Raw genomic sequence first — 13902 nt, 5'->3', positions numbered from 1 at the left:
ACTGACCGTGGCTCCTCCCACAGACCCCGGTATAAAGGCGATTGAGGCCTGAGCCCGGCCCTGAGTCTCCAGGATGTAGTAGGATGGTCAACTACTGCTTGTTCTTTCTTCCAGTCAATAAAAGCTGATATCTCGCCTTCACGTCTCAGAGAGAGTTATTGATGGTGCATCAGGAATGCAGCAGGCCAGGCAGCATCTATAGGAAGAAGTACAGTTGATGTTTCGGGCCGAGACCCTTCATCAGGACTAACTGAAAGAAGAGATAGTAAGAGATTTGAAAGTGGGAGGGGGAGGGGGCGATCTGAAATGATAGGAGAAGACAGGAGGGGGAGGGGTGAAGCTAAGAGCTGGAAAGTTGATTGGCAAAAGGGATACAGAGCCGGAGAAGGGAGAGGATCATGGGACAGGAGGCCTAGGGAGAAAGAAAGGGGGAGGGGAGCACCAGAGGAAGGTGGAGAGCAGGCAAGGAGTGATTGTGAGAGGAACAGAGAGAGAAAAAAGAGAGAAAAAAGGGGGGAAATAATAAATAAATAAGGGATGGGGTAAGAAGGGGAGGAGGGGCACTAACGGAAGTTAGAGAAATCAATGTTCATGCCACCAGGTTGGAGGCTACCCAGACGGAATATAAGGCATGAACATTGAGTTCATTCTTGTAAACCTGTTTTGGACCCTCTCCAATGCCAGCATATCCTTTCTTAGATATGAAGTCCAAACAGCTCACAATGTTCTCTGACAAACACCTTTTAAAGCCTCAGCATTAAACTTGGCTTGTATATTCTAGTCCTCTTGAAAGCAATGCTAACATTGAACTTCCTTACCACTAACTCAACCTGTAAGTTAACCTTTAAGGAATCATGCACGAGGACTCCCAAGGATTTTTGCACCTCTGATTTCTGAATTTACTCGCCATTTAGAAAATAATCAATGCCTTTATTTCTTCTACCAAAGTACATGACCAGACACTTCCCAACACTCTATTACATCTGCCAGTTTTGCCCTTTCTCCTAATCTGTCCTTCAACAGACTTCCTGCTTCCTCAACATTTTCTGCCCCATCACCTATCTTTGTATCAACCACAAACTTGGCCACAAGGCTATCAATTCCATCATCCAGATCATTAACATATAACGTGAAAAGTAACAGGCCTAACTTTGACTCTGCAGCACACCACTTGTCACCGGCTGCCAACCGGAAGAGGTCGGCTTTGTTCCCACTGTTTGCCTTCTTTCTATTTTGGGAATGTTAGAAGATTTTGTTAAATGCACTTTTGCTATAATTAACCAAATGTTACTCATGGGCTTGGTTTGCTAAATATTTATGGCTTCAGTTTGTAAAGATCTTCATTGTAACCATTCATGAAAACAGAATCACTGTTCGCTGACTTGCTAATGTCCTTCATTTTGTTTCACTTGTTTATAACCTAGTTATATTGATGCCTTTGAGTAATGAGATACTGAACATTGATTAAATATTGTTCACTGAGTTTTACAAGTGATGTTGGAAATAGTGATTGAGCACTTGATATGAACTGACAATGTTCTGAAAAGATGTAGCAGAATTTTGGTAGAGAAGTCAACTAGACCAGATGGCCTGGATTGTTGCCTGCGATACAATTGGAAATGAAAAGAAAAACAGAGATCTGGAAGTAGTTCTGCACTCCTATTTATCTACCTGGCCTGAAGATTGGCAATTCAACATTCTTCAAGGTGGAAGAATTGAACATTTGATTTCAATAGAACAAACAGTTCAATTGAAGACATTGGCAAACTTCTGATACAAGGTCAGAAGATTATAAGAGGCATAGATAGAGTAAGCAGTCAGGTTCTTTATTCCAGGAGTAGAAATGTCAAATATCAAATGACATGCATTTAAGGAAAGAGGAAATATGTTTAAAAGAGATATGTGAGGCAAGATTTTTACACAGAGAGTGATAGGTACATAGAATGGGTCACCAGGGAGAGTGGTTGAAGCATATATGATAATGCATTTAATGCATTCTTACATAAACACATACATATGCGAGGAATAGAGAGATGCAGATTGTATATAGGCAGAGGAAATTAATCTACTGTATTTCATGTTGTATTTGGTGCAGACATTGAGGCTGAAGGGCCTGTTCCTGTGGTATACTTTTTTATCTTCTATGTTCTAAATGCAGACATCCACAATTCAATGTATTTCAAATAACATGGCTAAAAAAAAGACCCTCAAATAGATTAAGTGATAAAAATTTGTGTCTGATGCATATACCATAGTCAGCATGGTTTCCTTAAGGGAATATCTTGCCTGACAAATCTAACAGAGAAACATAGAAAACCTACAGCACAATACAGGCCCTTCAGCTCACAAAGCTGTGCTGAACATGTCCTTACCTTAGTAATTACCTAGGGTTACCTATAGCCGTCTATTTTTCTGAGCTCCGTGTACCTGTCCAGGAGTCTTTTAAAAGAGCCTATCGAATCTGCCTCCACCAATGTTGCCGGCAGCCCATTCCACACACTCACCACTCTGCATAAAAAACCTACCCCTGACATCTCCTCTGTACCTACTTCCAAGCACCTTAAAACTGTGCCCTCTCATGCTAGCCATTTCAGCCCTGGGATAAAGCCTCTGACTATCCACACGTTCAGCAGTTTGTTAGGGGAACAACTGCGCAAGCACATGGACGTCAGCCAGTGAGAACAGCGAGAAGAGTTTAAAAGGAGGCACCTTATAGAGCGGGCGTTGGAGGAGTGGGCAAACCATCTCTAGAGTTTATAGAGAATGGTGTGAAAAACAAAATTCATCCAGTGAGTAGCTGTACTGTGGGACAAAACTCTTTGTTACTGAGAGTGTCAGAGGAGAAAGACCAGGATGGTTCAAGCTGCCAGGAAGGCAACAATAACTCAAATAACCATGCTTTGTAACAGTGGTGTGCTGAACACACAAGACATCAAATCTTGAAGTGGGTGGGCTATAGGAGCAGAAGACCATGAACATACACTCTGGTCATTTTATTCCTGTATCTAATAAAGTGGCATCTGAGTGCAGGTCCCATACCACCAGGTTCAGGAACAGCTCAATTCAGAATTCGAATCAGAATCAGAATCAGATTTAATATCACTGACATTGTCATGAAATTTGTTGTTTTGCAGTGGTAGTGCAGTGTTACACATAAAAATCACTATACATTACAATCAGTAAGTAAATAAATAAATATTGCAAAAGAGGAATAGTGATGTAGTATTCATAGGTTTATGGACTTTTCTGAAATCCAATGGCGGAGGGGAAGAAGCTGTTTCTAAAACATGAAGTGTGGGTCTTCATGAGTCCTGTATCTCCTTGTTGATGGTAGTAATGAGAAAAGTGCCTCTCCTGGATGATAAGAGTCCTTAATTGTGGATGCTTTCTTCTTGACAGACTGTGTTTTGGAGATATCCGTGTGCCTGTGATGGAGCTGCCTGAGTCCACGACCCTCTGCAGCTTCTTTTGATCCTACAACCATTAGGGTTTTGAACCAACCTGCCCACATCTAACCCTACCTTAACATGGACCTTATATATTTATAAACTTGTCATTGGCTGTACTATTTGTTTGAACTAATGCCTTGTCTTGTGAAGTATTTTTCACTGTTTTTCTTCCTTGTATAACACACAAATAATCTGTGTTTTCTGAACTTACATCCTGTGATGCTGCTGCAAACCAGTTTTTTATTGTACCTGTATCTTACCATACTTGTGCATATGAAAATCTACTTAACTTGACTTTACTAAAGACATACGATATCTAATCTTCTTTAGTTTCTATGTAGGGCCATACAACAGCAAACTGTAAAAACCATCTTTAATTTTCACAGTGCACAAACAATCAGAGACAAGGTATGGTGCATTGTTTTGGGTAACATTGTGAGAAGACTAACAATCCAGAAAGGTTTGCTTTTTGATTAATGTGATAGCGAAGCTAATAACAGGAAAGTAGTTTCCAAAGGGAGATTTAAGATGGTTGGATTATTGTCCAGCAGATTCCATGAACTTTAGTGCAAAAGATAAAACTTAAACCTTTTGGGGTATGAATTCCTGCTTGAGTACACAACACACAGTCAGTGGTCAGTTTTTTAGGTACTTGTTCAGGAGGTACCAAACACTGAGTGTATTCTTGTGGTGCTCTGCTGCTGTAGCACATCCACTTCAAGATGTGACATGCTGTGCATTCAGAGATGCTCTTCTGCACACCACTGTTGTTACACATGGATATTCAAATTACTGTCACCTTCCTGTCAGTTTGAACCAGTCACCTCTGACCTCTCTCATTAACAATGTATTTTCACCCTCAGATCTGCCACTCATTGGATTTTTTTTTTTGTTTTTTGCTCCATTGTCTATAAACTCTAGAGACTGTTGTGCATGAAACTCCCAGGAGATCAACAGATTCTGAGATACTCAAACCACCCCATCTGACACCAACAATCATTCCACAGTCAAAGATGCTGAAATCACTTTGCTTCTCCATTCTGACATTTGGTGTGCATAACAACTGAACCTCTTGACCATATCAATATACAGCTTGCTTTTATGCATTGAATTGAAGCCACATGATTGGCTAATTAGATATTTGCATTAATGAACCAGTGTACAGGTGTACCTAATAAAGTGGCCACTGACTGTAGAATTGACTGAATTGCACTTTGATTCCAAAACTTCATTTCATTGACTTCATTAATTGCTGTCTTTGTTAGTGATAGTCTGATATTGAGTAGGCTTTTTAAATCTTTACAGATGTCATGAGGATTTACTAGATACACATTAGCCAGTGCTTATTTTTGGACTTCCATTACTCCCAAACAGTGTCTTTAATAAAGAATTTGAAAGCTCTAAATTTGAATAAATTTTAGGAAAGCCAACTCATCTTTTATTGCCTTGTTAATTGTCCATTTTTTATTGATTTGGCTTTCCGGGATGAGTAAGTAAAGAACTAATGCAGCCATCAGTGCTGCCCTCTAGTGTTCATTCAGTGGGAGACAAGCTGGATTATGTTCATCTGCACCTGCATTTGCATGAGATATGGAACTGCAGTGGGCTGTTCTTGCAGAAACATGGCTCCAGGACAACATCCATTCATCATCAACCTATAGGCCAGGACAATCAGGGACTGGGGTTGTATTATTATTATTTTTTATATTTTTTTAACTGCATGTCTTTCTGCTAACATAATTATATGTGCTATGTGCTTTGTATGACTGTTAATACTGTTTTTGCACCTTACACAGCAGGAACCCTGTTTTGTTTGTCTGTATTCATCTGTTTGGCTGCAAGATAATTAAGCAAACTTGAACTTGAATTCTATAAATGAAATATAAATGGGAAATATAAAATAAGACAGGAGATGAATTTCTGCTAGGGAGTCTTTGTTGGATGTTTGCTTGAAGTTGAGACTTGGTATAAGATTGAGCCTGTACTTGTTGGAATTTAGACAAATGAGGGAGAAACTCTTTGAAACCTATCAAATAATTAAAGACTGAGAGTGAGTGGGTGTGGAGAAGATGATTGCTATAATTGGGTGGGGGGGTCTAGGATGAGAGGGTCATAGCCTTAGAATTGAAGGATGTCCGTTTAGAACAGAGATGAGGAGGAATTTTTTTAGTCAGAGGGTAGTGAACCTGCGGAGGCCAAGTCATTGGGTATATTTAAAGCGGAGGTTGCTAGTTTCTTAATTATTAATGGTGTCAAATGTTATGGGGAGAAAGCAGGAAAATGGTGTTAAGAGGGATAATAAATCAGCCATGATGGAATAGTGGAGCAGGTTTGATGGGCTGAATGGTCTAATTCTGTTCCTACGACTTACAGTCTTTTCAACACTGTATTCTATCTGTCACTTCTTTGTCCATTCTTCCAATGTGTCTCTCCCTCTGTAATCTCCCTACATCCTCAAAACTACTTGCCCCTCAATCTAGCTTCATATTGTCTGCAAGTTTTGCAACAAAGCCATCAATTCCATCACCAAATGATTGACATATAACGTAAAAAGAATCAGTCCCAACAGACCCCTGTGAAACACCATTAGTCACTGGCAACCAGTCAGAAAAAGTCTCCCTTTACTCCCACTCTTTGTCTGCTGCCAGTCAGCCACTTCTTTATCCAAGCTAGAATCTTTCATGCAATACCATGGATGTAGCTTGTTAAGCAGCCTCATGTGGCACCTTGCAAAACCCTTTTGAAAGTCCAAGTACACAACATCAACTGATTCGCCTTTGTCTATCTTGCTTGTTATTCCTTCAAAGAATTCCAACAGGTTTGTCAGGCAAGATATTCCCTTAGGAAACTATGCTGACTATGGCCTATTGTATCATGTGTCTCCAAGTACCCTGAGACCTCATCCTTAATAATAGACTCCAATATCTTCCCAATCACTGAAGTCAGACTAGCTGGCCTATAGTTTACTTTCTTCTGCCTCTCTCTCTTCTTGAAGTGTAGAGTGACATTTGCAATTTTCCTGTCTTCCAGAACCATTCCAGAATCTAGTGATTCTTGAAAGATCGTTACTAATAGATAGATAGATAGATAGATACTTTATTCATCCCTATGGGGAAATTCAACATTTTTTCCAATGTCCCATACACTTGTTTTAGCAAAACTAATTACATACAATACTTAACTCAGTAAAAATATGATATGCATCTAAATCACTCTCCCAAACATCATTAATAATAGCTTTTAAAAAGTTCTTAAGTAGTTTACTTAGATACATTAAATACAATCAACCCCGGCACTTTAACATATCTTACTCCTGGCGGTTGAATTGTAAAGCCTAATGGCATTGGGGAGTATTGACCTCTTCATCCTGTCTGAGGAGCATTGCATCGATAGCAACCTGTCGCTGAAACTGCTTCTCTGTCTCTGGATGGTGCTATGTAGAGGATGTTCAGGGTTTTCCATAATTGACCGTAGCCTACTCAGCGCCCTTCGCTCAGCTACCGATGTTATACTCTCCAGTACTTTGCCCACGACAGAGCCCGCCTTCCTTACCAGCTTATTAAGACGTGAGGCGTCCCTCTTCTTAATGCTGCCTCCCCAACACGCCACCACAAAGAAGAGGGCGCTCTCCACAACTGACCTATAGAACATCTTCAGCATCGCACTACAGACATTGAATGACGCCAACCTCCACGATCTCTTCAGCCACCCTTTTCAGATCTCTGCGGTGTACACCACCTGGTCCAGATTGTCACATGTACAAGTATATGTATGCAGAGGTGCAATGAAAACCTTTTGCAGCAGCATCACAAACACATAGCATCTTATAAACAGCATTCACAAAACAAAAACACAAAGTAAACTTAAATTATACTCAATTTTTACAAGCAAACACTATTAGTACAAAGTGGTTAAACTGGCAATAGTGTTGCTAAACTGCAATGGTTAGGGTTGTACAGGTTGGTAAAACCTATGAAGGGAAAAAGGGGTTACTGAACCTGGTGGTGTGGGACTCCAGGCTTCTGAACCTGTCCAATGGTACAGAATGTATCAGTTGTGATCAAGTGGTATCCATATGATAATGATTTTAGCACATGACATTACAGGTGCAAACATGATATTACATTGCAAATTTAGGGCACAGATATTTTTATTATCTGTTAATATTATCGTGTTAATATTATTTTATACGCTGTATGTACTGTGTTTTTCACTTTGCTCCCAGAGGAAAGATGTTCTGTTTAGCTGTATACATGTGTATGGTCAAATGACAATTAACTTGAACTTGAGATGAAGTCAAAAATTGACTGGATTGCTGAACAGAGATACTTGCAGTGAACACGAATCTAGCGATGCATGGTAACATAATGCTCTGTAGCGCCAACAACCCAGGTTCAACTCCCAACACTGCCTGTAAGTAGTTTGTATTTTTACCCCGGCAGCAAAGGGTTTCCACTGGATGCTCTGGTTTCTTCCCACAGTTGAAAGATATACCAGATTGTAGGTTAATTTGTCACATGTTTATAATAGGACAGCAGAGGTGTGTTGGGATGATGTGCTTGTTACAGTGGTGTATCTCTAAATAAATAGGAAAAGTACAGAGAGCAAGCCCTTCAGCCCAACTCACCCATACCAATCAAGTTGCCTGACTGAGCTGTTCAGGTCTTGTATTTATAAAATGGCTTTCACAACCTCAGGACAATCTATTACTAAAGAATGGCTTCCTGTTCAATGAAGGAGCCAAGGCAGGCAATTTGCACACAGCAAAATTCCTCATTTTGATCCCTCTCACTGCTCTCCACGATTGTTCACGTTCTTGGTTTTGTAGTTGATTTTGAGTTGAGCTTTCGATGACACATCCACCCCATCAATCTAGTTCAGGATGGGATTGTTCTCAGAGCCAGCATGAAATCCAAGGGTCATAAGGAAGTACATGATCCACCATTTTCCATCATCTCTTTCACTTCCATCATTTTAATTTCATATCATTCATCTACTCCCCATCTTAGCTCAACTGCTCCTCAAGCAAAGAGATTCTGCAGATGCTGGAAATTGGAAGTAACACACACAAATGGCTGGAGGAACTCAGCAGTTCAGGCAGCATCTATTGAGAAGAATAAACAGTTGATGTTTCAGGCTAAGACCTTTCACCCTGGAAAGGATGGGGAACAAAGCCAGAGAAGATAAAGCTTTCTGCATGAAATGCCAACTGTTTATCCATTTCCATAGTTTCTTTTTGACTTGCTGACATCCTTCAGCATTTTATGTGTGTGACTCAAGTTTTCAAACATCTGCAGATTTTCATTACTATGATAGTGAGAAAATCGAGATGTAGTTGTACAAACACTTGAAGATATTTGAAGATATTTCTTGTATTTCTGGTCACCCTATAACAGGAAGAAAATGAAAGCTTTGGAAAGGATGTTGAAGCAGCTTATTGGGATGCTGCCTGGATTAAAGGATATGAACTCAAGGAAGAGGCTGGAAAAACTTTGGCTCTTTTCCCTGCAAATCTGGATGCTGAAAGGAAAATTATGAAAGACATAGTTAGGGTAGATGTCAGAATCTCTTTCCCAGGGCAAAAATGTCAAATACAGTACTAAGGGGCATGCATTTAAGGGGGAAATGGGTGGCCAAGTTTCTTTCCACAAAGGGTGGTGGGTGCTATGCTTTGTAACTCCAAATCATTAAACCAGTTAAAAGGAAAACAAGAGAGTTGAGAGATGCTAGCCTTAAATTTGTTCTTTAATTTAAGTGATGCACGCTCATATCACACTGTAACATAAAGACATATGGAATTCACATATTTTACATACAAAAAACAACAAAGAACGCTTAATCAAACAAAATATTTACAGGATTACTCGAGTATTGTTGTTGTTGTTGAGTCACTGTGGACTCGTGGCGACCCTATGGATAATGGAGTGGTCTATAAGGCTTTCGTGGCAAGATATGGAAGTAAATTGCCAGGTCTTTCTTCTCCGTTGATACTGCTGGGACCTGGCCAGACTCAAACTCAGGCCCATCTGCCAGTGCTGAAGCCGCTACACGACCGGCTGGCACATTACAGAAATATTCAATACACAGCAGTGGGTATCTGAAACAGGCTACCAGGGGTTGGTCCTGGAAATGGGTACAATAATGGTGTTTTATAGAGACTAGAAAGGAAGGGGGACAAGGCCAGAGAGGAATAAGGGTTTCAGCCTGAAAACATAGAAACAGAGAAAACCTACAGCACAATACAGGCCCTTTGGCCCACAAAGCTGTTCCGAACATGACCCTCCCTTAGAAGTTACTAGACTCCCCCATAGCCCTCTATTTTTCTAAGCTCCATGTACCTATCCAAAAGTCTCTTAAAAAACACTTTCGTATCTGCCTCCACCACCGTTGCCGGCAACCCATTCCACGCACTCACCACTCTGAGTAAAAAACTTACCCCTGACATCTCCTCTGTACCTACTCCCCAGCACCTTAAACCTGTGTCCTTTTGTGGCAACCATTTCAGACCTAGGAAAAAACCTCTGACTATCCATGCGATCAATGCTTCTCATCATCTTATACACCTCTAACAAGTCACCTCTCATCCTCTGTCACTCCAAGGAGAAAAGGCCGAGTTCACTCAGCCTATTCTCATAAGGCATGCTCCCCAATCCAGGCAGCATCCTTGCAAATCTCCTCTACACCCTTTCTACGGCTTCCACATCCTTCCTGTTGTGAGGCGACCAGAACTTAGAACAGTACTCCAAGTGAAGTCTGACTAGGTCTCTCCCGTCCCCATTGATGATGCAAAGATCATCGCCAGAGGCTCAGCAATCTCCTCCCTCGCCTCCCACAGTAGGATGGGATATATCTCATCCAGTCCTGGTGACTTATCCAACTTTCCAAAAGCTCCAGCACATCCTGTTTCTTAATATCTACATGCTCAAGCTTTTCAGTCTGCTGCAAGTCATCACTACAATCACCAAGATCCTTTTCCATAGTGAATACTGAAGTAAAGTATTCATTAAGTACTCCTGCTATTTCCTCTGGTTCCATACAGACTTTCCCACTGTCACACTTGATAGGTCCTATTCTGTCAGGTCTTATCCTCTTTCTCTTCACATACTTGTAGAATGCCTTGGGGTTGTCCTTAATCCTGCCCGCCAAAACCTTCTCATGCCCCCTTCTGGCTCTCCTAATTTCCTATTTAAGCTCCTTCCTGTTACCCTTATAATCTTCTCTATCTCTAACATTACCTAACTCTCTGAACCATTTGTAAGCTTTGCTTTTCTTCTTGACTAGATTTATTACAGCCTTTGTACACCACGGTTCCTGTACCCTACCATAACTTCCCTGAAATGTACCTATGCAAAACTCCACACAAATATCCCCTGAATATTTGCTACATTTCTTCAATACCTTTCACAGAGAACATCAGTCCCCAATTTACATAGAAACATAGAACAACTACAACACAATACAGGCCCTTTGGCCCACAAATTTGTGCCATACATGTCCCTACCTTAGAAATTACTAGGCTTACATATACCCCTCTATTTTACTAAGTTCCATATACCTATCTAAAAGCCTCATAAAAAATCCTGCCATATCCGCATCCACCACTATTGCTGGCAGCCCATTCCACGCACTCACCACTCTCTGAGAAAAACAACTTACCCCTGACATCTCCTCTGTACCTACTCCCCAGCACCTTAAATGTGTGTCCTCTTGTTGCAACCATTTCAGCCCTGGGAAAAAGCCTCTGACTATCCACACGATCAATGCCTCTCATCATCTTGTACACCTCTATCAGGTCACCTCTTATACTCCTTCGCTCCAAGGAGAAAAGACTGAGTTCACTCAACCTATTCTCATAAGGCATGCTCCCCAATCCAGGCAACATCCTTGTAAATCTCCTCTGCACCCTTTCTATGGCTTCCACATCCTTCCTGTAGTAAGGCAACCAGAATTGAGCACAGTACTCCAAGTGGGGTCTGACCAGGGTCCTATATAGCTGCAACATTACCTCTCGGCTCCTAAATTCAATTCCACCATTGATGAAGGCCAATTCACCAAACGCCTTCTTAACTGCAGAGTGAACCTGTGCAGCTTCTTTGAGTGTTCTACGGACTCGGAGCCCAAGATCCCTCTGATCCTCCACACTGCCAAGTGTGTTACCATTAATACTACATTCTGCCATCATATTTGACCTATCAAAATGAATCACTTCACACTTACCCTGGTTGAACTCCATCTGCCACTTCTCAGTCCAGTTTTGCATCCTATCAATGTCCCGCTGTAACATCTGACAGCCCTCCATATCATCCACAACACCTCCAATCTTTGTGTCATCAGCAAACTAACTAACCCATCCCTCCACTTCTTCATCCAGGTCCTTTATAAAAATTTCAAAGAGTAAGAGTCTCAAAACAGATCCCTGAGACATTCCACTGGTGACTGACCTCCATGCAGAATATGACCCTTCTACAATCACTCTTTGCCTTCTCTGGGCAAGCCAGTTCTGGATCCACAAAGCAATGCCCTCTTGGTTCCCATGCCTCCTTACTTTCTCAGTAAGCCTTGTATGGGGTACCTGATCAAATGCCTTGGTGAAATCCATATACACTATATCTACTGCTCTTCCTTCATCAATGTGTTTAGTCACATCCTCAAAAAATTCAATCAAGCTCATAAGGCATGAACTGCCCTTTACAAAGCCATGCTGACTACTCCTAATAATATTATACCTCTCCAAATGTTCATAAATCCTGCCTCTCAGGATCTTTTCCATCAAATTACCAACCACTGAAGTAAGACTCACCGGCCTATAATTTCCTGGACTATCTCTACCCCCTTTCTTGAATAATGGAACAACATCCACAATTCTCCAGAGCCTCCCCTGTCCCCATTGATGATGCAAAGATCATCGTCAGAGGCTCAACAATCACCTCCCTTGCCTCTCACGTTAGCCTGGGGTTCCTTTTGTCTGGTCCCACCAACTTACCCAACTTGATGCTTTCCAAAAGCTCCAGCACATCCTCTTTCTTAATATCTACATGCTCAAGCTTTTCAGTCTGCTGCAAGTCATCACTATAATCACTAAGATCCTTTTCCAGAGTGAATACTGAAGTAAAGTCTTCATTAAGTACCTCTGCTATTTCCTCCGGTTTCGTAAACACTTTCCCACTGTCACACTTGTTAGGTCCTATTCTTTCATGTCTTATCCTCTGGCTCTCCTAATTTCCATCTTAAGCTCCTTCCTAGTAACTGTATAATCTTCTGGATCTCTAACATTACCTAGCTCTCTGAACCTTTTGTAAGCTTTTCTTTTCTTCTTGACTAGATTTATTACAGCCTTTGTACACTACAGTTCTTGAACCCTACCATAACTTCCCTGTCTCATTGGAACATACCTATACGGAAGTCCACCCAAATATCCCCTGAATATTTGCCACATTTCTTCTGTACTTTTCCCTGAGAACATCTGTTTCTAATTTAAGCTTCCAATTTCCTGCCTAATAGCCTCATAATTCCCCTTACTCCAATTAAACGCTTTTCTAACTTGTCTGTTCCTATCTCTCTCTAATGCTATTGTCAAGGAGATAGAATTATGATCACTATCTCCAAAATGCTCTCCCACTGTGAGATCTGACACCTGACCAGGTTAATTTCCCAATACCAAATCAAGTACAGTCTCTCCTCTTGTAGGCTTATCTACATATTGTGCCAAGAAACCTTCCTGAACACACTTAACAAACTCCACTCCATCTAAACCCCTTGCTCTAGGGAGATGCCAATCGATATTTGGGAAATTAAAATCTCCCATTGTGGTGAACTACATATACCTGTCTGGACACGCCCCCCTGCTGACTGCTCCTGTGGCTACTCCCACAGACCCCAGTATAAAGGCGATTGAGGCCTGAGCCCGGCCCTCAGTCTCCAGGATGTAGTATGGTGGTCAACTACTGCTTGTTCTTTCTTCCAGTCAATAAAAGCCGATATCTCGCCTTCACGTCTCACAGAGAGTTATTGATGGTGCATCAATTTTATTGACTGGAAGTTTTAAAACATGGAAAGCATTTTACATCCGGAAAGATTGGATTTGGACCCCCAAGCCCCTGAAGCAGCTCTTGCCTTTGAACTCTGGTTTGCATGCTTCCAATCATACTTGGAGGAGGTTAGTGCAACTGAACCCGCTGTTATGCACCGAATTCTCCTCTCGAGGGTCACCCCGAAAGTTTACTCACTTATCAGAGGCCTGTCGACCTACCAAGGGGCACTGGACGCCCTCAAAAGACAGTACCTGCGGCCGGTGAACACCATCTATGCAAGACATCGCTTAGCTACGCGATGACAACGGCCTGGAGAATCGAGCGCTGAGTTTCTCCGAGCCCTACAGACACTCGTGCAAATTTGCGACTGCAAAACTCTCATGGTGGATCAGCATGCGGAGCTCTTGGTACGAGACGCCTTT

The sequence above is a fragment of the Hemitrygon akajei genome, chromosome 10 (assembly GCF_048418815.1).
Source record: "Hemitrygon akajei chromosome 10, sHemAka1.3, whole genome shotgun sequence".
In the NCBI taxonomy this organism is placed as follows: domain Eukaryota; kingdom Metazoa; phylum Chordata; class Chondrichthyes; order Myliobatiformes; family Dasyatidae; genus Hemitrygon; species Hemitrygon akajei.
Note: the sequence above shows the minus strand (reverse complement) of the source record.